The sequence below is a fragment of the Cricetulus griseus genome, assembly GCF_003668045.3.
Source record: "Cricetulus griseus strain 17A/GY chromosome 1 unlocalized genomic scaffold, alternate assembly CriGri-PICRH-1.0 chr1_1, whole genome shotgun sequence".
Taxonomy (NCBI): domain Eukaryota; kingdom Metazoa; phylum Chordata; class Mammalia; order Rodentia; family Cricetidae; genus Cricetulus; species Cricetulus griseus.
This window is the reverse complement of record NW_023276807.1, coordinates 166,924,294-166,951,370: the sequence shown is the minus strand read 5'-3', so window position 1 is coordinate 166,951,370 and position 27,077 is coordinate 166,924,294. Positions and strand designations below refer to the sequence as shown.

The following is a 27,077-nucleotide window of genomic DNA, read 5'->3' as shown; positions in this document are numbered from 1 at the left end:
GGAGAATGAGAGTGTTTTAATCTCAAGGTATAAGATGTCATGCAGCTCCCTCTTAAGTCATGTCTGATAAGATCTCATGACCTGTTCTAGTACACACTTAACTTGTAGTCTGTGTAACTGTATACTCATAAACCTGGGGGATGGGGCAGTTTCTTTCATACTAGTACCCGAAAGAAAAAGAATTGAAACTTTCAAGATCACTAGTTGAAAACATAACATAAATCATTAAAGAGAATATTTTAGAGGAATGCTGAAAGATCAGAAAAAAGAAGGAGCATGCCAAAGCCACCTTTACCTCATTAACTTCCCAGAAGTAAAGAAAGGGAATTCTTCTTTCTTCCTGCTTATATCCTCTTTCTGTCCAGCCATCTCATTTCCTGTCTTTGCCCAATCATCTTACTTCCTGCATGTCTGTACAGACCTCCAGACCTCTACAAAAGAATACTAGATACAACAATATATCAATAATCCAGATATACAATTTTCTTTTCTGATTTAGATGATGTAATTGTCAAAGGTATTGTTTAAGACATGGCATGTCTGTATAGGTTCATTCCAACAAGAACAATGCCAAATCCGTTATTCAATTATGACAAGTTAAACATAGTGCAAGAATCATATGCACTTGATTATAGTCAGTTACACACATAAGAATCCCTCACTATATAAACATCTTTCTTTGTTCATACTACTATTTTATCACAGTCTTTATGCAATGAATTTTACTTCACTCCCAAGTACCTTTATTGGTAAATATTAAACACACATATCAGCAAATAGCATTCCATTCTTCTTATCACTTTGCATTATTAATGAATTAAATGTTAAAATTTGTCTCATTGGTATTTCAATTTCACTACGCATTGGGATTTTAATTGAATTTAGAAGATTAAGAGAAGCAAAGTGACCCTCAGTGATAATGTCATTTCTGGACAATAATTACCAAGACAATGATTCATGTAGAATTGCTCTTTATTTTTTGTACATACAGAATTTAATATAAATTAGCGGAATTGCTTTTCTTGTAGATACAGAGAACCCAGAGTTCCTATGAATACTAAAGCATATTAAGCTCTTTTCATAATGATAAAAGCACACATTTAAATTTTTCAACAAGAAATATATTGGTAATTGAGAAACTTTTGCCAGATTCAAAATCAATTACAACTTACATAAAATGTTGATGGAACTAGCTGTTGGCCTTACTCTCTGGACTATTTCATTATCAACACTAGCATCTCTTGAGTTCAAGTCCATCATAAGAAACAGTTTAACAAGGCATAGCATAGAACTTAATATTTTATTTTCTTTGTAAATTTATGTTTTATTTCAATATAGAGGATGCCAATAATAGATCATGTGTATACTATTGTCTGAACATATAACTCTCTGGTAAGTGAGCCAGGAACCAGAGGGATTTTGTGTAATAGAATGTCTAATTATTTTTAAATATTGGCATAAATATAATTACTTACATATCATTAAAATATCTTCATAATCATGAATAGATTAAGTATCTTAATTTGCTTGTCAAATTTAAAAATGCCCAAATGACAAATTTTATCAAAGAACAGACATTTAAAGAGCTCCTGGACATGGCTAAGGAGTACCCATGAAGTTTAAAACAGCCTGAGCAGCATACTTTATTGGCATCTAAGGGAAAAAGCATTTCTAGAGGCAGGCTGACATGGAGTACCAACTACCAGAGAGAAGCAATTGTGAACAAATTGCCACAAGATGACATGGAGATATTTTGGGGTACCATTCATTTTGGAAAATCAGCAAAGCAACCAGAAATAGTGGGTAGTTTTACATATAAGTTTTTACATAAAAGAGCTTATGCCCACTTGTGTTTCAAAATAAGGAAAACAAATATCAACTTATTAGAATACCCTACCACTTTGTGTTTGAAATATATCTACCTTTAGTTCACATACCCAGTATTAGTTTATTTCTGGACTCTTTTTCAGTCTTTCAAAGCCGTGACTGCTTCAGTATAAAAGTCTAAGAATTAACTATACAGAATTGTAAGTTAAGTCAAAATATCTACTGCCATATAAAACAGAACATTAAGACTTCTATCATCCTCAACTCATGAAAAACAGAAATGGAAGAAACATATCTTAATGAATTTAGAAATGGCAGGAAAATATAATATGAGTCTAAATTTTCCTCTGATGTTATTACAACACAGCCTCTCATTTTATTCAACTTTAAGTTCAATTTATATTGCCAATATGTAAGGGAAATTATATCCATCCTAAAACATTGTTCTACAGATTTAATTAGAGGGCAATTTGAGTAAATTGATACAATATAACTGTTACAGCTGCTGATGATAACAATGATGATGAAGTAACTAATGTAATAGTTACAGTGTTATGAGATTAAAGTATATTTACTGCATAAAAGTGCATATTTTTCTTTTTCTTTTACAATTAAATCAATCTGATCAATGTAATGGATCGTCTTAAATAAAGGTTGTAAAATGGCATAAGAAGCTGAGAATGTCACAGTTTTTTTTCATTCTCATAAAATATTGCTCCAAAGTCTTTCTTTAATTTTCTATTGACCTCTATTGGAATCTTTCAGTAAGCATATCTAATTTTGTAGTCTAAATTTAATCAATTTTGATCTTAATACTTAGCTAAATGAAAAGAAATGAAATGATTTTAAAAATTGGATTTGTGGCACTCATATAGCATATCATCATGGAAAGGAGACATGAGAAAATATGAAATGACAATATCCTATCATATACATGTAAGAAATAACTTACTGTGAACTATTACTCTTACATTGATTATATATAACACAACTAACAGTGGTTTGGATTTAGTGTTAATACAGTCTAGTTGTGACATTAACAGAAGAAAGTCAAATAACTTAATGATTTGAAATAATGTAATTACATTTTTATTAAATCCATAATTAGAATTTTTGAGCATTTATTTCCATTATTAACATATTTTATAAGCAAAATAATAGTTGCTCCATTTATTGGAACACTACCACGAACTTGATATAAATTTTGCCCTTTTAGTGTCATAAGAAGCATGGGCTTTGGCTTCAATTTCTGATGAAGGCAGGAGTGGAATTCATTGCCCACGCAATGTTACTTCCCCCTTTTAGATAGTTAACTTCCATCATTTCAGCTGAATCTAAGTGAGCTAAAAGAACAATATTTCAGGTCATTACAGCTTCCTTTCAAATTGAAATGTCGTCCTAGTTCACTTGTTATCAGATCGCTACTGGTTTATGTTTCCAGTTAAAAGCTGTCACCAAGTGCAAGAAATATACTGCATACTTTTTCTGTCTTCACCCTTGCAAGAAAGCTATAATTTGCACAACAAGTTAGACTATAAATTCTAACATCTAATCTCATTGAGTAGCTGAATGTATCAAGTGAAAATTGATTGCAACTATTTTTTCTAGGGAATTCAATCTCAATATTGAAGAGCATTTCTGGTAAGCTAGACAACGCAATATATTTAGTCTCCAAAGTTCATGGAACATAGGGAAGTTTTTGGTGTATGAATTTTTTCCCTAGGAGATAATTTTCTTTAACCTACCAAAATATTGTGCATTAGATTTTCAGACACAGAGATCATTGCAAGTGCAAAGGATGGGATTTTAAAGAAAAGCATTGATCAATATTCACAAAGGAATTTGATATTTCATGTTAGCATGTTTCTCCCTGTGTGTTAAGAAATCAAGTAATGTCTTTTCTAAGATTTCTAATGTTCTGAAAGAAATGGCTTCAATATACTTTTAGCTTTGTAATGTTATGGCTGTGACATTTTAAAGAACTTCCTCTTTAAAATAAAAGTGGAAAATGATATCATCTTGATAAATAGTAAGATGGTTTCTCATTATTTAGAATTTTTATAAAAACACATAAAACTGTCAAAACCTAAGAACACAAAAGCCCAATATGATAACAACAAAAAAGTCATCTCAGACCCTCATTCCCTCCTCTTTCTCCCTCAGCTCTCTCCATTTTTTCCATTTCTTACTTTATCTTTTCCCCAAATGATGAAATTCATCTTATTGGAACAAGATTTACATTTTTAATTAAGGCATTCTACTAGAAAACAAAGTTAAAACAAATAACTCAGGATGCGATTTATAAATTTTTGATAAGATTAAATACTGTATCTTCTTTGAAAATCTTATTTTATTTACTTTTATAATTTCTTGAGAATTTGATACAATGTATTTTGTGCTTTAACCATATCGTTTCTCTCCCTCAATGCTTTTCTATTTACACATACCTCATAAGTATCCACTCAACTTCACCATACCTCAAACTTGGTGTCTTTTTTCCCACATAAAGACCAATGTGTGTTGAACAAACATTCTTGGATGTGTGGCCTTCCGTTGAAGTGTGATCAACTTATAAAAGGACACACTCTTCTATTAAACTAATTCTGTCTCCTAGCAACTAAAACTTACCAAAGCCGAATGGCTATGGGGTGATTGCATTGCCTGACTCTCCTCTTAAGGATGGTAACTGACATGCCTTGGATTTGCACATGTTTTTGTGCATGCTGCTACAACCACTGTGGGTTTATATGTGCAGCTGTGATGCTCTGCCTGGAAGACACGTTTTCTTGCAGTTATCCGCCACCTTTACACTGTTGACACATGCCTCTTATATTATAATCCCTGTGTCTTGGAAGGAAGTGGGTCAAGTATAGTTCCCTCTAAGCCTGAGCATTCTGAATACTCATCCCACATACTGAGGTCCATGTAGGTCTCTATGTTTATCCCCATCTACCTTAAATAAGATGCTTGTCTGATGAACATTAAAAGCTTCACTAATTTTTGTGTATAACAAACCGTTAGTATCCATTTAAGATTATGCCCATTTAGCAAGTAGTAGTAGTTGATTCTTTGCTAGGGTTTATGAACTGCCTTGCCTTAGACAATTGGCCATAAAATGGTGCCAGGTATAGGTTTCATCTTGTGGAGCAGGAGTCATTCTTTGCCTCCAGATTTTACAATTTTTCTTCCACCTCTTCTATGAAGTTCCTAGAACTTGGAGGGAGGTAGCATTACAATACATCCTACAATCTCTAGTTTTCTGCGTGTACACTGGCTAATTGAGTGTCTCTGTGTTAATCACCATCTATTAGAAGAAACTTGTCTGATGAGGTTTGACAGAATGCTATCGGTAAGAAACAAGTAATTTAGAGTCAGTACAATATTATGTCTGTTCACTAGAATAATAATATTATGTTCTCCCCTACTGCTTATTATGTATATAGCCACATGTTACTGGTCCTGATAACAGTGCCAATTAAGGGTTTCATTTCTTGTCAATCCAACAAGAAAGTAATTGGTTACTCCAATAACAGTCATACTGCTATTGCACCAACAGGAATACCTTTTCATGTCAGTCATCATTGTAGTTTAGGTGGTTACTTTTCTCTTCTAGTGGTGTCCTTGGCCCCTTTTAGCACTATGAGGGCTAACCAGTAGTGATGAAGCTTCCACCAAAGCACTAGCTTCATTTCTCAAATTTCTGTTTCTAGTTTGTAGTATATTTAATAACAAGGACTTACTGTCAAATTCCTTAAGACAGGCAATTGGGTTGACAATATCCTGTAATTGTTCAAGCTGTGTGGCACCCCCATTAATCAAAGAAAAAGATAACTAACTCCTGCTACTTTGGGTTTTGTCTCTTAGCATGTGGTGTCTTGGGCTCTTGTTCTCTTGTATTATAGATAGCTCTATTAAAACTCTTTTGATAGGCATATGCCTGTGTGTGCGTGTGTGTGTGTGTGTGTGTGTGTGTGTGTGTGTGTGTGTGTGTGTGTAAGAAGTGTCTACAGTAGTAGATTTCCCTGTGACATTTTCAAAAAGCTTGACATATTTGTTAAGTCTCCTCATTTTGCATCCCTTACACTATCCTCCAATCCTAGTTTAAAACATCCTGTTTCATTATTCCACTTTAACCTTGTGTGTTCCTATGTTCTGTCTCTCCTCCACAGAAAGCTCCTTTCCCTGTAACACCTTACTGTATTTTCTCACTCACTTCTATTGCTATTTCAACTGCAACACACATATATGAAGTAAAGAGTTACATTCCCAAGATAGAATCTATGTTAAGCATGTTCATCTTTCTGCGTCTGGGTTAGTTCATTCAGAATGGTTATATCTAACTCTATCCATTTACTTGAGGATTTCATAATTTTAGTTTTGCTTTTCTTTTTTCTTTTCTTTCTTTCCTTCTTTCCTTCTTTCTTCCTTCCTTCCTTCCTTCCTTCCTTCCTTCCTTTCTTTCTTGATAGAGAGCCTCTATTATAATGTAGGGCTTTCTGTTTTGGAATCACTTTGTAACTGTAAGAGCCAACACTGTAAGAAGCTGTGAGGAAGGGTACATGAGAACAAGAGATAAGCATTGCAAACTACTAATAGTAAGTAAGCTTTTAAGTTCTGTAGTTTACAGGATGGAAAGAAAAAACTTGGTATGTTCCCTATAGGAGATAGACTATTATAGAATGAAGAATGGATTCATTCAGCCTTGGCTGATATATTGATTGTCAGAGTTTAGATTTGACTAGACCTAGACATTAACCATTAGAGGAAATTCTCTTTCATGATGCTGTAACCACAATTGCTGCCATGTGGGCACACTGTTCTATCTGTAGGTGTGCAAAGTTAGAAAACTCCCTTTGTTGCTTGCAATACTGTTTATGTGCCTAACATTAGAACTAGGAATCAAGTAGGTAATGGTTACCCATGGGAAAATTGGGGAATGGAAGGAGAACTATGTAAGGGAACAAACAAACTATCAATAATGGTAGTTATTATTGGAAACTTAAGGAAAACAAATATGATAGCAAAACTGTTCTTGCAAACTATTGAAATGGTATAAATGAAATAGACTCAGGATGTCTGCGACTACTTGTTTGAAACAGGTGGTCAAAGTTTTTCTTCCTTTTGCCTATTTCACTCATCTGTACCAGATCATTGAATCCATTAGGAGCAAGGCTCCCCACAGCCATCTAAGAAGCCAGTCACTGAGTTTGTGTGGGTATTGTATTTGAACTCTAAGAGATAAGGGAAGAACTTGAACCACTTATGCTGATGAGTATCTGGTGTAGGGAGTGGATTGTGTGCCAAAGTGCTTCAAGGGACATGTGGAGCACTTAAACATTTTTCTTCATTGTCATCCTTGAAGGACAGATGCTTAGTTCACATTATTACAGATAAGAAATTGTGATGAGGCCCTTTGTCTCTAACAGCAAAGTAAATCTTGAATGAGTAATCAGTTTGAAATATGTCTCAATAGTGAATGTCAGAAGAAATAAATCTTCCCTGTTGATGTCTACATGAAGATTAACCTTTGATGGAGTAGACATTTTGTGATTTCTCAGGGAAACAATGTAATACATAATTTTTATAATTCTAGAGAATTTTGAGACTCTTTGAGCTTTGAAAAATAACATATTACAAACCTTCTCTATTGGGGATTCCATAAGCATTTTAAGTACTTTCCAGCTACAGACAGGTTAGTCTAAATAGTCAATACTTACAAATGTGAAAGATACCAATATAGTATGAATGCTAATTACTAATATGCCCACTTTAATCCATTCAATGTTTTACACAGCTACTTACTCAGCTATTTATTCAACATGTCTAATTTTGCTCATTATTTCATTTATGACACTGTCTGTGTGGTATTTTGATTAGTGGTTGATGTAGCACAATAAAGAAAAGACCCAGAGACTGATATTGGGGTTCAAACTTCAAAGTGAAGGTCAGAAAATCAAAATAGTGGCTCATTAGCTCTTACAACTACCTCAAGCTGAATGGGCTGATTCTTCTTCCTCTCCTTAGCTTGGCTGTAGAATCCAGAGACTGAATGTCTTCCTGTCCTCAATATGGCTGGAGAATGAATGTTTGTTACTGAGACATTGTTCCTGAGTTATATACCTCACTAATGCTGGGATTAAAGGCGTGCAATCCCAGATGCTGAGATCATCTTTGTGTGAGCAGTTTGTCTTAAGGACTGGATCAGTCTTGTGTGGATATGGGTGGCCTTGGACTCACAGAGATCTGTTTACCTCTAAATCCTGAGTCCTAGAATTAAAGGTGTGTATTATCTTGTCCTAGCTTTTAGCTACTGGCATTAATGGTGTGTGCCTGGCTTCCATGGCTTGTGGATGACTTTGCTTTCTGGATCCTCAGGCAAGCTGTAAAAATCGTAAATAATAGAACACTACTGATTGGTGTGGAAAGTTCTAGTTCACTGCAGGATATGCCATTCATAGGACTGCATAAAGTACTCATATGTGGATCAATGGAATCAAACAAAAGACCCTGCCATAAATCCATACATCTAAGGACACCTGATTTTTTACAAAGAAGCCAAAAATATACAATGGAAAAGAAGATCATCTTCAACAAATGGTGCTGGCATAACTGGATGGTGTCATGTAGAAGATTACAAATAGAACCATATCTGTCACCATGCACAAAACACAAGTCCTGAGTGGGTCAAAGACCTCAACTTAAATCCAGTTACATTTAAGCTAATAGAAGAGAAAGTGGGAAGTAGCCTGATATGCATTGGAACAGGAGATTGCTCCTGAATATAATACCAGCAGTATAGACATTAAGATCACTAATCAATAAATGGGACCTTCTGACTCTGAAAAGCTTCTGTAAGGCAAAGGATACTGTCAACAAGAAAAAGCAGCAGCCTACAGAATGGGAAAAGGTCTTCACAAATCGCATACCTGAAAGAGGACTGATATCCAAAATATATAAAGAATTCAAGAAACTAGGCTTCAAAGTACCAAATAATCCCATTAACAGAGAATTCTCAACAGAAGAATCTGGAATGGCCAAGGTACACTTAAAAATTGTTCACACTCTTAGTTATCAGGGAAATGCAAATCAAAATGATAATATCTTCCACCTCTCAGGGTGGCTAAAATAAAAACACTAATGATAGTCTATGCTGGAGAGGATATGGAGTAAGGGAAACACTCATCCATTGCTGATGGGAGTGCAAACTTGTACAGCCACTTTGAAAATCAGTTTGGTTCTTTCTCAGAAAATTGGGAATCATACTGCCTCAGAACCCAGTGACACCACTCTTAGGCATATTCTCAAAGGATGCTCAATTATATCACAAGGACACTTGCTTAACTATGTTCATAGCAGCATTATTTATAATAGCCAGAACCTGGAAACAACCTAAGTGTCCCTATCCAAAGAATGGATAAAGAAAACGTGGTGCATCTATAAACAATGGAGTATTTCTCAGCTAAAAAAAAAAAACAATGACAGCATGAAATTTACAGGCAAATGTATGGAACTAGAAAAAAATCATCCTGAGTGAGGTAACCCAGACCCAGAAAGACAAACAAGGTATTTACTCACTCATAATAGGATTTTAAATATAAATCAAAGGATAACTTGCCATAGAGAAGCTAGGAAACAAGGAGGAACATAACAGGGATCACATGGATATCCCTGGAAAGAGGAAATAAATGAAGTATCCATGGTGAACTAGGGCTGGGTGATAAAGGAAAGAGACTGTGGGGATGGGATCAGAGTTCAGGATGGTCCAGTTAGGGACAGGATGCAGATGAACAGTAATGAAAGCGTTATCTTGATAGAGGGGTTTGTTATGGGGTTAGGGAGAAACCTACAGCCAGGGAAACTCCCAGGAACCCACAAGGATGACCCCAGGTAAGACTCCTAGCAATAGAGGAGATGGTGTCCCTGGCCTTCCTGTATAATCAGATTGGTGACTACACTGATTGTCATCACAGAGATTTCACCCAGTAACTGATGGATGCAGATGCAGAGATACACAGCCAAGTACTGGTCCAAGCTCCAGGAGTCTAGCAGATGAGCGAGAGGAGGAATTATATGAGCAAAGTAGCAGTCAAGATCATGATGGGGAAACCCACAGAGATATCTGACTTGAGCTTGTGAGAACTAATGGGCTCTGGACTAGCAGCTAGGAAGACAGAATGGGACTGACCTAGGCTCTCTGCATGTGAGTAACAATTGTGTAGCTTGGTCTTTTATGGGGCTCCTAGCAGTGGGACCAGGATCTGTCCCTGATGGATGAGCTCACTCTCTAGAACCTATTCCCTATCGTGGAATGGCTTGTTCAGCCTTGATGCTGGGGGAGTAGCTTTTTCCTAACTCAACTTGATATGACGTAGTTTGTTGACTCCTATGGGAGGCCTTACCCCATCTGAATGGAGAAGGAGGAGAAACTGACGGGAGGGGGTAGAAGAAATAAACCCTTTCTTACCCAAATATGTTGGTCAGTGTTTTTACAAAACAAGAAAATCTGAATTAAGACATTTACACATTATTATAATTTATTTCCATATACACCCATGGTGGAATTGAGGAAGTGATAACAAGATATTCTGAGATGACCCGGGTGTGCTGCGAGAACAGTGTAAGCTAAAGCTCTGCTGGCTTCCTTCCCTCTTTCTTTGTGTTATGCATAGTATTTGCCTCCTGGTATTAGTAATCAGTAATTGTCAGATACCGAAAACCTCAAATCATTTTTCTCTTTTTTTCCCCAAAATTAATTTTTATTAGTTTAAAATAGAAATAAGTCTGCTTCAATTGTCAATCCCTTCTCCCTGTCTCTCCGCTCCTCCCCCACCCCTCACCAACCCCCACCCTATCCCCCCTCTGCTCCCCAGGGAGGGTAAGGCCCTCCACGGGGGATACACATAGTCTGTCATATCATCTTAGGCAGGGCCTAGGACCTCTCCCCATTTGTCCAGGCTGAGAGAGCATCCCTCCACATGGAATCGGATCCCAAAGTCCTTTCTTAAGCTAGGGCTAAATACTGATTTACTACCAGAGTCCCCATAGACTGCGGAGGCCTCCTCACTGATATCCACATTCTGGGGTATGGATCAATCCCATGCTGGCCTCCGAGACATCAGTCTTGGGTCCATGTGTACCCCCTTCTTCAGGTCAGCTGTTTCTGTGGGTTTCACCACCCCAGTCTTAATCTCTTTTCTCATCACTCCTCCCTCTTTGCAACTGGGTTCCAGAGTTCAGTTCAGTGTATAGCTGTGGGTGTCTGCCTCTGCTTCCATCAGCCACTGGATGAAGGCTCTAGGATGGCATATAAAGTAATCATCAGTCTCATTATAGGGCATTTAGGGTAGCCTCTCCACTATTGCTTAGATTGCCAGTTGGTGTCATCCTTGTAGATTTCTGTAATTCTCCCTCGAACCTATAATGGCTCCCTCTATTATGGTATCTCTCATCCTGCTCTCCTCTATTCTTCTCCCAACTCAACCTTCTGTCTCCCCTATTTCCTCCCCTCCCCTCCTCTTCTCCACTTCTTTTTCTCCCAGCTCCCTCTCTCCTATCCCCATGCTCCCAATTAGCTCAAGAGATCCTGTCCCCTTCCTATTCTCTGGGGGGCCATGCATTCTTCTCTTAGAGTCCTCCTTGTTTCCTAGTTCCTTTAGTGATGCAGATTGTATGATGGTAATCCTTTGCTCCATGTCTAAAATTCATGTATGAGTGAGTACATACCATGTTTATCATTTTGTTACTGGGTTACCTCACTCAGGGTGGTTTCTTCTAGTTCCATCCATTTGCCTGCTAATTTCAAGTTTCCATTGCTTTTTTCCACTGAGTTTAATAATCCATTGTGTACCTGAACACATGGGGAAGGGCCTAGGCCTGGCCAAGGATTATGTGGTAGACTTTGGGTAGCCCCTTTTGAGGGCCTTACCTGCCTGGGGAGTGGAGGGGGGATGGGTAGGGGCAGGTAGGATGTTGGGGGGGGAGGGGAGGAAGAGGGAGAAGAGATTGACATGTGAAGCAAGCTTGTTCCTAATTTGAACTAATAAAAGAATAAAATAAAAAATAATAATAATGAAAAGAAAAGTAGGGTTGATTTTTGCCTCCCACATCAAGGGTACAGTCTGCCAGGGTGGGTGTCATGGGGGCAAGTATGGACAAACTTTCTCATCAGGACTGCCAGCTCACGAATAATGACATAGAGACTTATTGTTAATTATGAAAGCTTAGGCTTGTCCCTAGCTAGTTCTTACAACTTAAATTAACCCATATTTTTAATCTACATTCTTTGACATGGCTCAGCTGCCTTTACTCTATGCTGCCCATCCTGCTTTCTCCCACACTGGCTGGCATCTCCACCTTTCTTCCTCTCTGTCCCCGGAAGTCCTGCTTAAATTCTTCCTTCCTAGCTGATGGCTCTTTATCAAATCAATCACAATGACACACCTTCAGTGTAAAGAATATTCCACAAAAGCCAAGGACTGGGTAGCTGCTGACATCACACCCATAGCCGGGAACTGGAAAGACATAAATGCCAGTTTTTGGCTTTCTTTTATCCAGTCTGGGACCGCATCCCAGGAAATGATACTTCAGGCATTTAGAGGTGAGTCAAATCACCTGATGTACTTGTGCACAGACACGAGTACAGAGAAGTCTTCTAGGTGACTCTTCAACTTGCCTGGGAAGATGGCCCATCACAAACTAAGTTCCCCCTTAATTTTTAACCTATTCATTTTCATTTTAAGAGTGTCTTGAGAACCATGTTTTGTTAAATTAGTGTTTTAAAGGTTCAACCTAAGAATTTAAGTTATTATTATTTTGTTTTTGTTTTTGTTTTGGGGGGATGGGGTTTCCATACAAGGTTTCTCTGTGGCTTTGGAGGCTGTCCTGAAACTAGCTCTTGTAGACAAGGCTGGTCTGGAACTCATAGAGTTCCACCTGCCTCTGCCTCCCAAGTGCTGGGATTAAAGGCATGTGCCACTACTGCCTGGCTTAGAATTTAAGTTATTACATTGATTATTTTCATAATTTATATTTATTATAATTGCTAAAATATTTGTCTCTATCACCTTATTATCTCCGTATTGTGCATTTGGGGTTTTATTTCTCTATCTCTGGGCTCTGTTTTTATGCTGAAGTTTCTTTTGCTTGAAATGTTGTACATTCTGTTTTGTTCTCATGATGGTTGTGACTGACCTATGACCCAGACCAATGTTGGTTCACATTATTATTTTTGCTTTACATAGCATATTTTCATATCGTTTTTGTGTGCTGTCTCCAGACCCATTTTCCTGAAGGGTTTTGAATTATATAACTTGGTTACCTGTTGTCTTATTTTCTGTTATTTTAGTGTCATCCTCCTCTCTCCCATTTTGTTGCACAATTGAAAATCTGAATAAATTAATTGGCTACTCATGTTGAAAAAATACTCCATTGTGTAAATGTACCACATTATCTCTACCCATTCTTCAGTTGAGGGCCATCTAGTTTGTTTCCAGTTCCTAGTTATTACAAACAATGCTGCTATGAACATAGTTGAACGTATATTCTCGTTGTATGAATGTGCATTCTTGGGTATATTCCCAAGAGAGGAATTGCTGGATCTTGAGGTAGACTGATTCCCAGTTTCCTGAGAAACCGCCATGCTGGTTTCCAGAGTGGTCTCACAAGTTCACCCTCCCGCCAGCGATGGAGGAGGGCTCCTTCTTCAGATCCATCACAGTTACACCCAAGTTCTCAATGGAAACTTTGAAAGCCAGAAGGTCCTGGATAGATGTCCTACAAATGCTGAGGGAGCGTGAATGCCAACCCAGACTACTGTACCCAGAGAAGCTTGTAATCACTATTGACAGAGAAAACAAGATATTCCATGACAAAACCAGAATTAAACAATATATATCCACAAATCCAGCCCTACAAAAAGTACTGGAAGGAAAACTCCAACCCAATGAAGGTAACTCACAAAAACATAGGCAATAGATAATCCCACTTTAACAAACACCAATAGAAAAAAGAGGGGGGAAATTCACACATAATAACACCACCACCATTAAATCCAAACAAAACAAGAACCAACAATCAATGATCAATGGTCTTATCTTGCCTATAAAAAGATACAGGCTAACAGAATGGATATGAAGACAGAATCCCTCCTTCTGCTGTAGACAAGAAACACACTTCAACTTCAAAGACAGGCGTTACCTCAGAGTAAAGGGTTAGGAAAAGACTTTCCAATCAAATGGACCCATAGCAATCCTAATGTCTAACAAATTAGACTTCAAACTAAAATCAATCAAAAGAGATGAAGAAGGGCATTTCATACTCATCACAGGAAAAGTCCATCAAGATGAAGTCTCAATCCTGAACATCTATTCCCCAAATACAAAGGCACCCACATTCGTAAAAGAAACATTACTAAAGCTCAAATCACACATAAAACCTCACACAGTTATAGTAGGAGACTTCACTACCCCTCTCTCACCACTAGACAGGACCACCAGACAGAAACTTAACAAAGAAACAATCGAAAAGAAGTTATGACCCAATTGGGATTAACAGACATCTATAGAACATTCCATCCAAACACAAAAGAATATACCTTCTTCTCAGAGCCACATGGAACCTTCTCTAAATTTAACCACATACTTGGCAACATTTTTGTCTTTTTCACATGCATAGTCTCCATGGCAAATGCCTGGATATCTTCTTAGAGTCAAAAAGAAGGCCAACAAAAGCCTTCTTTACAGCAAATACTCTTTATAGTGTACAATCTAAATGGGACTTGCCTTACCAATCATCCAAGTGGATCCTCTGACTTGAAAAGCATCACAAAGCTCTCCTTTTTGATGGCCCACATAATCAAGCAAGTAGGGCTCATATGGGCACACAGAGACTGAAGTGGCAATCACAGACTCTGCACCCCACAGGGGTCTGTAGTAGGTCCTTTACATATGTTATGGTAGTTTTGTGGTACTCCTAAAAGCGGCAGTGGAGGTGTCTCTGACTCTTTTGCCTTAGCTTAGGATGCTTTCCCCCCAATGGTTTGCCTCATTCAGCTCTGATTTGGCAGTTTGTGCTGAGTCTTGCTGTAATTTGTCATGCCTTCTTTGGTTGATATCCCTGGGAGGCCTGCTCTTTTCTGAAAGGAAAGGAATGGCTCTGGGTGAGAGGGGAAATGGTAGGGGATTTGGATGAGTGGAGGGAGAAGAGACTGTGGTTGGAAGGTACTGTATTAAAAAAAATTTTTTAAAAAAGAAAAATACAAGTGTCAAAGTACAGAATTTGAGGGCATGGTATTCAGATTTTCTAATTCAGGTTACACACCTGTTTACCTAGAGCACTTTATCTTACTCTTATCAAGTGACAGAGGAAAGGGGACCATGGCTCTTTTTGGAACAAAGTCTTCTCATTAGCATTTTGTTTTTTGTTACCCTTCCAGTGACCATACCTTTCTTGTGATCACTGATTACCATCATTTTGACAGCTGCTATTCTAATACCCTTCATTCTCCTTGTCCTTGAAAATCTTATTTCAGGGACAGACCTCTATTATAGCTTTTAGTGTTCTGGTAAAAATGAACAAAAAACAAAGAACTCTTGAAGAATTATATGACTCCTTTAACAAATGTATTTCTTGAAGCTACAGTGAAAGCTATGTCTTTTGGGAAATCCCACTGCATATAAGTGCGATGGAGATGATAAATCTCCCCTCTTCTGCCAATCTCCCCGATCTTTTCGTTTTCTTTAATTTCTTAAATTTTGTACATTTCCCCTGCAATGAAATAAAATATCCCACTTTTCCAAATTCTCTTGGTTTATAGGGCACATTTGACCCTATTTTAGCTAATCACTCATTAGCATAGCTAAACCTAATTCCTCACACTAAAATATTTAGATTTTTATTTAAATTCTGAGTTACCACTTATATTTACATATCCATCCCCCATTTCCTCACCCTCCCATCCTTCCAAGTTCCTCTCCAACCCCCTCCAACTCACCCCCAACTCCTCTCCAGGGATAGTGAGGCCTCCTCCGACTAGGGACCTTCAAAGTCTGCCATACCATTTGGGGGAGGGCCGAGGCCCTCCTTGATGTATCTGGGCTGCAATAGTATCCCTCCATAGGGAATGGACTCCCAAAGTCCATTTGTGCTCTAGGGTTGAATACTGGCTCCTCTGTTAGAGGTCACATAGACTGTCTTGGCCTCCTAGCTGGCTCCCACATTCAGAGGGATGGCATAGTAGGAAATGACCAATACGGAGTCAGGTAGAAATATAAGGGTATTTAATAGGGAAAAGCCTTACTTACAGAGTGAACCAGCCAGCCGGTGGTAGTCTGTACAGCAAGAAGCAAAGAGAAACCGAAACCGAAAACGCAGACCCCCTACTCACTCTCACCATGCCCTCACAAGCCTGCCCAGGTACTCCTGTAGCCAGCCCCTAAGAAGGCGTGGCTACAGCTTCCCCTACAGGATGGTTCTGTCCAATGCTGTTTCTGCTGCTTTATGACTAGGGTCTCCATGCTCTCACTAGGTCAGGTCAACTGTTTCTGCAGGTCTCTCCAGCCCAGTCTTGGCCTCTTTGCTCATCCCTCCTCCCTCTCCACAACTGAATTCCAGTAGTATGGTTTAGTGCTTAGCTGTGGGTGTCTGTTTCTACTTCGAACAGCTACTGGATGAAGGCTCTAGGAATGGTAACTAAGGTAGACACCAATCTCATTATAGGGGAAGGGCACCAATGGCATCTTCTTCACCACTGCCTGGATTCTTAGTAGGGGTCATCCCTGTGGATCCCCTAACATTTCCCCTGTGCCAGACCTCTCTCCAAACCTGTGCTGTCTCCCTCTATCAAGGCATCTCCTTTCGTGCCCTCCTCTATTCCTCCCCTGTTTCAGTCCTCTTTTTCTCCTCCCCACTCCCTTTCTTCCCTTCCCACCTCCTTCCTCTCTACCCATGTCCAGGGCTCCCACTTTGTTCAGGGGTTCTTGTCCCCCTCCCCTTCTTCGAGTGACTATGCAATCTTCTCTTGGGTTCTTCCTTGTTTCCTAGCTCCTCTGGCAGGGTGGACTGTAGACTAGTGATCTATTGCTCTATGTCTAAAAATCATACATGAGTGAGCATATACCATGTTTATATTTTTGTGACTGAGCTACCTCACTCAGGATGGTTTCTTGTAGTTCCATCCTTTTGCCTGCGAATTTCAAGATTCAATGGATCAAAGACCTCAACATAAATTCATCCACACTGAACCTCCTAGAAGAGAAGGTAGGTGGTACCCTCAAACAAATTCGTACAGGTGACTGCTTTCTGAACATAACACCAGTAGCACAAACATTGAGATCAACAATTAATAAATGGGACCTCCTGAAACTGAGTTTCAGTAAGGCAAAGGACATGGTCAGCAAGACAAAATGCCATCCCACAGAATGGGAAAAGATCTCCACCAACCCCACATCTGACAGAGCGCTGATTACCAAAAATATACAATGAACTCAAGAAGCTAGCCACCAAAACACCAAAAAAAGCAATTAAAAAGTGGAGTAAAGAACTAAATAGAGAATTCTCAACAAAGGAGTCTAAAATGGCTGAAAGACACTTGAGAAAGTACTCACCCTCCTTAGCCGTAAGGGAAATGTAGCACAAAAGCACTCTGAAATACTATCTTACTCCTATCAGAATGGCTAAAATCAATAACACCAATAGCAGTCTATGCTGGAGAGGATTTGGAGAAAGAGGAACACTCCTCCATTGCTGGTGGGAACGCAAACTTGTATAACCACTCTGGAAATCAGTATGGTGGTTTCTCAGGAAAATGGGAATCAGTGTACCTCAAGATCCAGCAATTCCCCTCTTGGGCATATACCCAAATAATGCACATTCATACAATAAGGATATATATTCAACTATGTTCATGGCAGCATTATTTGTAATAGCCAGACCTGGAAGCAACCTAAATGCCCCTCAGCTGAAGAATGGATAGAGAAAATGTGGTACATTTACACAATGAAGTACTACTCAGCAGAAATAAAAGGACATTTAGTTTTTAATCTTGAGCTGTAGATATTATCAAAGAATCCCTTTTATTTAACGTCTTTTTTTCCATCAGTACTCTACATCCTCGAAATCATTCTCAGTCATTTTCAATGTTACCTACCCCTTCACATTCTAAATTTTTAGAAATCATTACTTTCTCATCAATGTCCTTACTTAATAGGAATTCTGTGTGTTGGAAATTTCACCTGTTTTCATTTTTAATATATATATATATATATAGTTTATATAATATATATAGTTTATTTACATATATATTTAATTTACTCTTTTCCCCTCCCCCACCTCTCTCTCCACTCTCTCTGTGTAAGTGTGCATGTAGTTGTGGGCTCCTGTGTTTGAAGACCAGAGATTGGCACTGAATTTCTTCTGCTATCATTTTCCACCATGGCTTTTGAGACAGGTTTTCTCACTGAACCTTGTACTCTTGGCTTAGGTACCCGAGCTGGGCAGTGAGAGGCAGAGAGCCACTGGTCTCCATACCCATTAAAATACATGGGTTATACACATGTGTGAGTACTATTAGATTCTGCACATGAATGCTGCAGCTAAAAACTCAAGTCCTCAGGCTTATGAGGTAGGCATTTCACAGTTATACAGTCTCTCTTTTCACCATCTGCTATTTCTCTAAATACTTTAATACTACAAAATATTTTTATATTCTTTTAAATTTGACTTATTATTTTATTCTTTAAAAATGTCATCTAATGTATGTGATAATTTTTTCCAACTTTTTTATTTGAATTAGAAACAGGATTGTTTTACATGACAATCCCAGTTCCCTTCTCCCACCCGTCCTCCCCTACCCACCCAAACAACTAAAACCTTATCTGTCACATATCTTTTCTGCTCCCCCTGGATGGTGAGGCCTTCCATAGGGTGTAACCAGAGTCTTTTGTATCCTTTGGGATAAGGCCTAGACTCACCCCCATGCGTCTTGGCTCAGGGAGTATTCCTCTATATGGAATGGGCTCCCAAACTCCACACCTATGCTAGGGACAAATACTGGGTTTCTACAGGAGGTCCCACAGATTTCTGAGGTTTCCTCACAGAAACCCATGTTCCTGGGGTCTGGATCAGTCCCATGCTGGTTTTCCAGCTCTCCGACTGGGGAGCAAGAGTTCCCAGATGTTCAGGTCAGCTGTTTCTGTGGGTTTCACCAGCGTGGTCTGGACCTCTGTGCTCTTCACTGGTCTTTCTCTGCATCTGGGTTCCTGTTCAGATTGGTGATTAGTTATGGGTGTCTGCTTCTACTTCCACCAGCTGCTGCATGAAGGCATATATCTGATGTTTAGTGGTCAAAACTTATTTCTTTGTGAGAACAGTCCTTAATGAACTTTTATTGTTTTAAATTGGTTAACATATAACTTAATGACTCAGAATGTGGTCAATTTTGATACATACTCCATATAAACCCAAGAGTAATATTGTACTTCCATTGTTGAGTAAAATATGCAAATGTCAATTACATCAAATGAATTGATAGTTCTGTTTGAGGAATTTATAGTGGTACTGATTTTCTGTCTGTTTTGGCTGTCAGTTACTGACACTTGGATACTAAATTCTGTAGCTATGGTACTAACTTTATCTATTTCTCCTGTCAGTTCAATGACTGCCTCATGCATTTTTGGTCTCTATTGTTATACACAAATACAATTAGGATTGACATTGATGGATCAGCCTAGAAAACATTTTTATGTTTTACCTGGTATATGATGTCCAGTCCAACCCCAGGTCTCACACTTGTTTGTCAGAAATCAAAATAGTTTCTATAGATTTATTCTTACTGATATATACTTGGCATATGTTTTCCTGATCCTATTTATGGATCACAACAATTTCTACATGTGTACTTTTGCATTCCTTGCTTGTATCTATTGTATTTAAAAGAAATTTATACAATATATGAGGCCACATTATTTCCTCTCCCTCAACTGCTCCTCAGTCCCCCTTTAGTCCCTACAAACCAACTATACCAACTTCATTTTCTTTTTCTAAAAATCAACTTATTGAAAAATTATGTATGTGTTTTCCTTTTACTTTATTTATTTATTTATTTATTTATTTATTGAAGTTGCTAGTTGCCTACTTGAATTCTTTATTATTCTATATTGTTGTTTTGGCTGAACATTTCTGTGTGTTTTTATGTATGTGTGTGTGTGTGCACACATAGTAAGGTATATGATTGGAAGTCGAAGAACAATTCTACAAAGTTAGCCCTTTCTCCACTTTTGGGGTTCAGGAATCAAGTTCAGGTAATAAAATGTGCACAGACATGCCTCTGCCTGATGAGCCATCTCACCAGCCTGGAGTGAGCATTTATGATTGCATTTTATATTCTCTTTTCTAATACTTAACACTTCATTAATTTTTGTAGTTTTTCCATCTGGTTCATAGGACATATTTTAAATAAACTATATGCACCTTCAAATAATATTATTCTACCTCTGATATAATAACAGATAATTTCAGAAATTTTACAATATTCACCCATACTCACATTGCTGAAATCATTCCCCTGTGCATACTACTAGCGGCAACACTTGAATTGATTGTCTATTATATCTATTAGTAAATATTTCACTTTACTTATTCATCCTCTTATGCTGTTCTCTTATTGATGAAGGACAAGTTCCTAAACTCTGCCAAATACTTTTGACATTTCTAACATAAAAGTTCTGCTGGAGAGAAATTCTTTAAACTTGCTTTCTTGCCCACATGTTTCTTTTGAGAATTGCATTATAAAATTTATATTCTTGAATATCTATTATATGAAATGTTTTTATTTCTTTGGCTTTCTTATAATTTCTTTTAGTCTATTTTCTGGTTTTAATGTACCAAACATATTGAGGCATATGATCATTGATGTTGCTCTCTCTTAGTCTGTGTGTGTGTGTGTGTGTGTTCATATGCATGCCAGGCATTCCAAATATATAACTTAATGTCATGGAATAATTTGTAGTTTTTTGGTGAGTTTTTCACAATTTTTTGTATTGTTCCATTTTGAAAATCCTGGCATGTATGTGACATAGTTTTGATTATTATAACATACTTCATGCAAATTTGTTCTTTTATTTTTCATTATTATTTTTCATAAATATAGTTTTTGAGTTTTCATTGACCTACATCAGAGTTTAGTGACATACATTTTATCCATGGTCAAGTTTAATTGACAACTAAACCTACTGAAATCATTTTTATTATTTTCACATTTCTAAAATTCTCATGTTTGCTTCTTATAATACCTACTATTCTATTTATTATCTAAATATTATAGTAGTGTTATTTCAGACATAATTGTCACACTTCCAAAGGAAATATAACCTATTATTTGTCTGATTACTTGCTACATTTCTTCAGTCTGCATAACTCCGTTTTTTTTTATATTTTTCCCCTTGTTCATACAAAAATATTTATTTTTTTTAAAATTGGAAATAGATCTTCTCTTATACAATACATCCTGAACAGTTTCCCCTCCCTCTGCTCCTCCCAAATATCCCTGTCAACTCCTGTCTCCCCTGGATCCACTCCCACCCTATTTTCTGTTCAGAAAAGAGCAGGCCTCCAAGAGACAACAGACAACCAGGACAAAACAAGATACAGTAAAACTAGGCAACAGCCCTTATGTCCAGCCTGATAAGGCAGCTCAACAAGAGGAAAAGACTCCTAAGAGCAGGCCAAAGAGTCAAAGACACACTGCTTCCACTATTAAGAGTTTCAAAACACAACATACTAACAGTCAAAGCATGCACACAGAGGACTTGGCTTGTGGTAACATATTGTTTATGATTTAATGAAGTTTGCCTGAGGGTTCACAATGCAAAACTAACCACAGGCTATAGAGCCAGGCAGTGGTGATATACACATTTAATCCTGGGACTCAAGAGACAAACAGTTGAATCTCTGCTAGTTTGAGGCCACACTGAGCTACATGAAATTCACCCAAGTCTAAAGGAGAAATGGTTCATACAAAGGTAATCTCAACACTTGGGATCACGTGCCTTTAATCCCAGAACTTGAAGTATATCAGATAGGAGCAAATATTCAGTCTGGGGCATTTTGGTCTCCAGCCATGTTTATGTAGTTAGTCTCCAGCCATGTTGAGGGCAGGATTGCTTTAGTCTGGGTACTCATAAGAGCTACAGGCTTGACTACTTTGTTTCAATGATCTTTCAGCTTGAACTTCAATATCTGTCTCTTGGTATTTGTTATTCATGTTACCTGGTGTGAATCCACGAAGGTCCAGAAGATCTTGCTTCATTCTCTATAAGCTCATGTGAGCCCTGCTTAGTTGATTTCATGGCCATGTTCTCCTGATGTCTTCCTTCCTCTCTGACTCCTACAGTCTTTCCTCCCCCTTTTCTCTGCTGTTCCATCATCTCCTAGGGAAGTGACTTTAGCAAGTATTTCTGACACTATTGCACACTCAGTCCTATACCCACACCATTAAATGCTTTCTCCCAGCAAAAGATTGCCCAGTTCATTTTTTTCCAAACTTAGAACACTGATAATTAGATCTTTGGTTCTATCATAGCTGAGAGAGAAAGGGTAGAGGGTTAATGTGTAGGAAGGAATTCAGGAACACTTGTTACAATGTTTGTAGCAATTATATCTTTTATAAAAAGAAATGCTTGTGTAGTTATATAAAATTAATTGAAATCTTATGCAGCATTGTTATATAGGGTTGCTTAGCTGACATTAACCATAGGGCAGAACATATCTTTTGTATGTTAATTTTTATGTTCATTTCTTTTGCTCTAATCAAAATTACTATTAACTTATCTGTTACATATTAGGTGCTCATTAATAGTTACAATGACACATACCTGATACCCTGTTCTATAGAACCAATTATGTGTGTTAATCCAGGAAGCAATTCCACTACACAAAGTCTGCAACACTAGATTATTCTGGACTTCCTTCATACAATGATATATTAATCACTGAAAAATATCAGGCTCATATTTCACCCAAGTTCTTTATATTTTCTATTCAACCAATTGTTAGTTGAGGGAAGAGTGAAGCTCACACTGCTCTCTGACAGCTTGCGGAGATCTCCGTCATCTGCATTCTGAACTTGTTAATTATTTTTGCTGTCACCTTGTAACAAGATCACCATCAGTTCTCACCTTTGATTTCCTTTTTTCTCCAGCTTGCTTTGCTGTATTGAGTGGTTTGTAAACAAAGAGTTGTGGAAATCTATTTTCTTCATAATATGATTTAGGTATAAATAACAATGGCATCCTGTAATTATTCTAATTAACTCTGTGTGAATGTGCTATGGGACCAGGAGGTCTTGAAAGTGTGGATATATTGGAGACAAAGGGAGAACTTATTCCACCTTAGTCTTTTGTAAATATCTTTTAATAACTGAGAATTTCATAATTATTTTGATAATATTTACTCCAACTTCTAAAGTTGCTATCACCCCCCCCATACAAAAGGTAGTAGTTTTAAGAACACAATGCCCACATTCTCAAGAGGTGTATTGGATGGTTTCTGGTTGTTTGGTTGGTTATAGATGTTTGTCATCATTTAGGGGTTGGTTACAAGTTGTTATTGGCTGTGGTCAGAGAGCAAACTAGCAAAGGAGATTAGATTCAGGGATTGCATTCTGAAAAAAAGTGGGAGATACAAGAATGATTGAATAAACAGGTAGATAATTGTATCTACTTTCATGTTAAAAACTTATTAGTCTCAAATATTTTACATTGGTATGGATTTCTGTATAATGATACAAATTTAAAGTTATTTTTGTTATACCAGTATATATGGTATGAAAATATAGTGTATTTCTACTATATACATATATTTCTAGTCTCATTTAAGGTATTGTTTAAATATAGCTCACTTCAAAATATAATTAAAGTTCTAGCCCTTGAAAGCTATTTAGGATACTAAAGAATGATAGGTTAGGAGTTAGCAATCAGTAGCAATTAAACTTATAGTCATGTTAGGTATGTTGTCAAACTCAAGCATATATTTTAAATAGATAGATGGTTTTCAAACACTTCAGAAACCCACATAGTATGGTATTGAAAATGGTTTAATACTATATGGCTTTTTATGACAGTGAAGCAAGTCTACTCCTGGCAGAACCAACTCACTTTTAAAAAGCGTGTGGGAGAAGGGAGTGGGCATCAAGGAAGATTCACATAGTATTTGCTTTCATTTGTGGCAAAGCTAGCCATTGAGTGAAGAAACTGTCCCTGCCTCAACTGCTGACATTATGCTGTCCAAACTGAGCAAGCAGGACACAAAAGAAGGTGACTGCTGAAGTTAACAAGATAAGATAGGCAAGTCCTTCAGAATTGCTGTATAGATATATTAGAGATAAATGTACATGCGTGTAAATGTTACATGTCTTACACAATTAAAATACAGATGTTAGAGGACTGAGCATTCACAAAGGTAAAAGTTAAATTAAGAGCCAAATTGTCTATCTAGGGTCCCATAAGATTCCTGTGATTGCAAATAGAATTTATATCTTTTAAAGGCTTTGTATAGGTAAATTAAAATAATAGTGCCATAGTTTTTACGTCTCCCAAATATCATGCCAGGGTCTCAATATGATGATCTCTGAAGGCATGAGTGTAATGATTTCACTAAACCCAAGATAAATGATAAATGGGTGTTTATTGGGGAACACTTAAACAGATCGTAATAAAGAACCACAGGCTCTTTACCTTTATTTGTATATAAACAACATACATCAATTTATGTAATATGTTATTACTTCTAAAATAATGAAAGATATATGTGTGTGTGTGTGTGTGTGTCTTTGTAATGGATGATTCTATATAGCCCACATTGTACTATCAATATTAATATCCCTTGATGTCTGGGAATAAGGGCACGCAGTATAATGCCAGAAAAAGTGTAATATTTTTGCTGTGCTGATATTTTCTATGCATTTGACTATATTAAATTAGAATATGTGTGCTTTCTAATTTTTGTATTATTATAAAACAGTTATTAGACATATTACTATGATTTTTCAAATTAGTTTTCATATATATTTTCTACTCTATTGCAAAGATAATGTTCAAATAAAACTATATGAAAGAAATAATCATTTTACTAGAAATTTATCAAATTTAAACTCATGAATCATCAGATTGAGAAAAAAATTAAAGTAAACCAGAAACTTCATCTCTTTTCAGTATGAATATGGAAAGAGCAAGAAACTCAGATCCATAAATTCTAAGTCCAAAGAGCATTCACCCATTTTTTGTTGATTAAAATTATAATAAATGCTTTAATGTTCAAATGTTTTATAGGAAATGCGAATGAATTTAAAGTATCTAGATACTGTACTTTATGCAAAGGAGTTGAAACAGGCTTATCTCAATATTTTTATGCTAATTTGAGTTCAAGTAGAGTTCAAAAGAAAATGATTTATGATTGTGAAAAGATATTTGCCTCCAAAAGATTTTAAATAAGGTTTCCTAGCCCAGGGAGCTGTTGTTTATTAGATTAATGGTGAGTTTTTTGACACTGAATAAGCAAGCAAGGTGGGCATTTACTTTTCAGACTGACATTTTTAAAAATGAGACTATGTAATGGAGATATTGAAAAAGGACTTTTGAAACCATGGTGTAAACTATCCCTTCCTTCCCTGTGGCTTTTCTTATTATAAGCATCTTATCTCTTAACTGTTTCTTCCATTTGAAACTAGTGTCAGTGAGTGCAACTTATTAATAAATATGTAAAGTGAAACATGAACCCAGCCATTCATGTGTATATGAATTCATTATACAATGATTAATATTTAATCTTGGTTTGAGTCTCTGAGATGATCTGAGATTAGGCTCACATAATTGGATTCTGCTACATATAAACCTTTTTAGGAAGATCCAACTAATAAGTAGAAAGTTTTGCCCCACTTCTCATTAAGGGTTGCTGATTTGAAAATTATATATATATATGTATTATATATTATACATATATATATATATATTAGTTTTTCTTGCTTATTAATGCTGTGATTACATCAGTCAAGTATTTAGAAACAGAAACACGATTCTGTATGGGATTTGATGAAATATACTGCAAAGAGGAGGAGAGGCCAGAAGAGACTGATATAGGAAAATGATAAAGTATTGATTTCTACAAAGAAGACCTGAACAAATTCTAGCATGAAATTTTTTATAAAACTCAAATATTTTCAATGAGTAGTCAATTAACATTTTTGTATTCCCGTCAACATCTCAGTCTTTTTCCAATAGGAAACAAATGTTTTTACAGTATACTTCTTTTCTTCATTCTATTTCAATGCATCTTCTAGCTTCCTCTTATTTCCTCACAAATGTGTTGTAATACAGAATGAGGAAAATAAAATAAAATGATGCTGCTAGGAAATTTATTTCCAATGTTCTTTGTAGTTGTCTCATGCACTGCAACATCATCCCCCATACTTTTGTAAAAATAGAAAAAATCTCCAACCTTTTTAAAAGATCAATTAATGACCTTGGAGGTAAATTTTTAAAAGGTAACCTAGGAAATAGGAAGATGAACTTCTTTTATTTTATCTGTTGACTGGAAACTATACACCCATTGTAGAGAAGCAGAAATGAATTTTATGAGATCAACATGTTTTCATTCTAAAGTTTCAAAAGTTACAACAGCAAAGCAATAAGTTCTGATGAAGAAGATATCACAATATAAGTTTTCTTCCATTTAATTGATAATATTCAATGTCTTAATCTTAGAGTATTGAAGAGTATAAGTATAGTACTTAAAATTCTGATAAGCCCTATCAAGTGATACCTTTTTAAAAATCTTTTTATGACTGTGATTAGAATTTTGTACAATGTATGTGCACTTTTTTATGCATGAATGTGGACACATGCATGCTTTGGGTATATGTGAAGGTCAGATGACAACTTTGCTTATCAATCTTTAATTTCACCTGAAGACTGATATCTTGCTGTGTATGTCAGGTTAGAAGGCACCAAAAATGTCAGGAATTCTCTAGTATCTCCTTGGAGGGCAAATGGCACTACTGTTGTGGCTTTTCCTGAGTTCCAGGGATCCAAATTTAGGGCTTTATTCTTTTTTAAAATTATAAACACATTGGTCAATATCTCAGGCTTCTCATTGGCTAGCTCTTTCTTAATTATTTACTCATTTTTATTTATTATATTATGTACTGTCACAAGACAGTGACTTACAGAAAATGCTCTGGCATGTTACTCCTTCAGTGGATA

The 27,077-nt window shown here is 36.8% G+C and overlaps 1 protein-coding gene across 9 annotated transcripts in view; it reads left to right on the top strand.

Moving 5' to 3' along the window:
- Positions 1–27,077, top strand: part of Cfap20dc (CFAP20 domain containing) — a 289,810-nt gene that overhangs the window by 176,069 nt on the left and 86,664 nt on the right. The gene's annotated exons all lie outside the window — the stretch shown is intronic.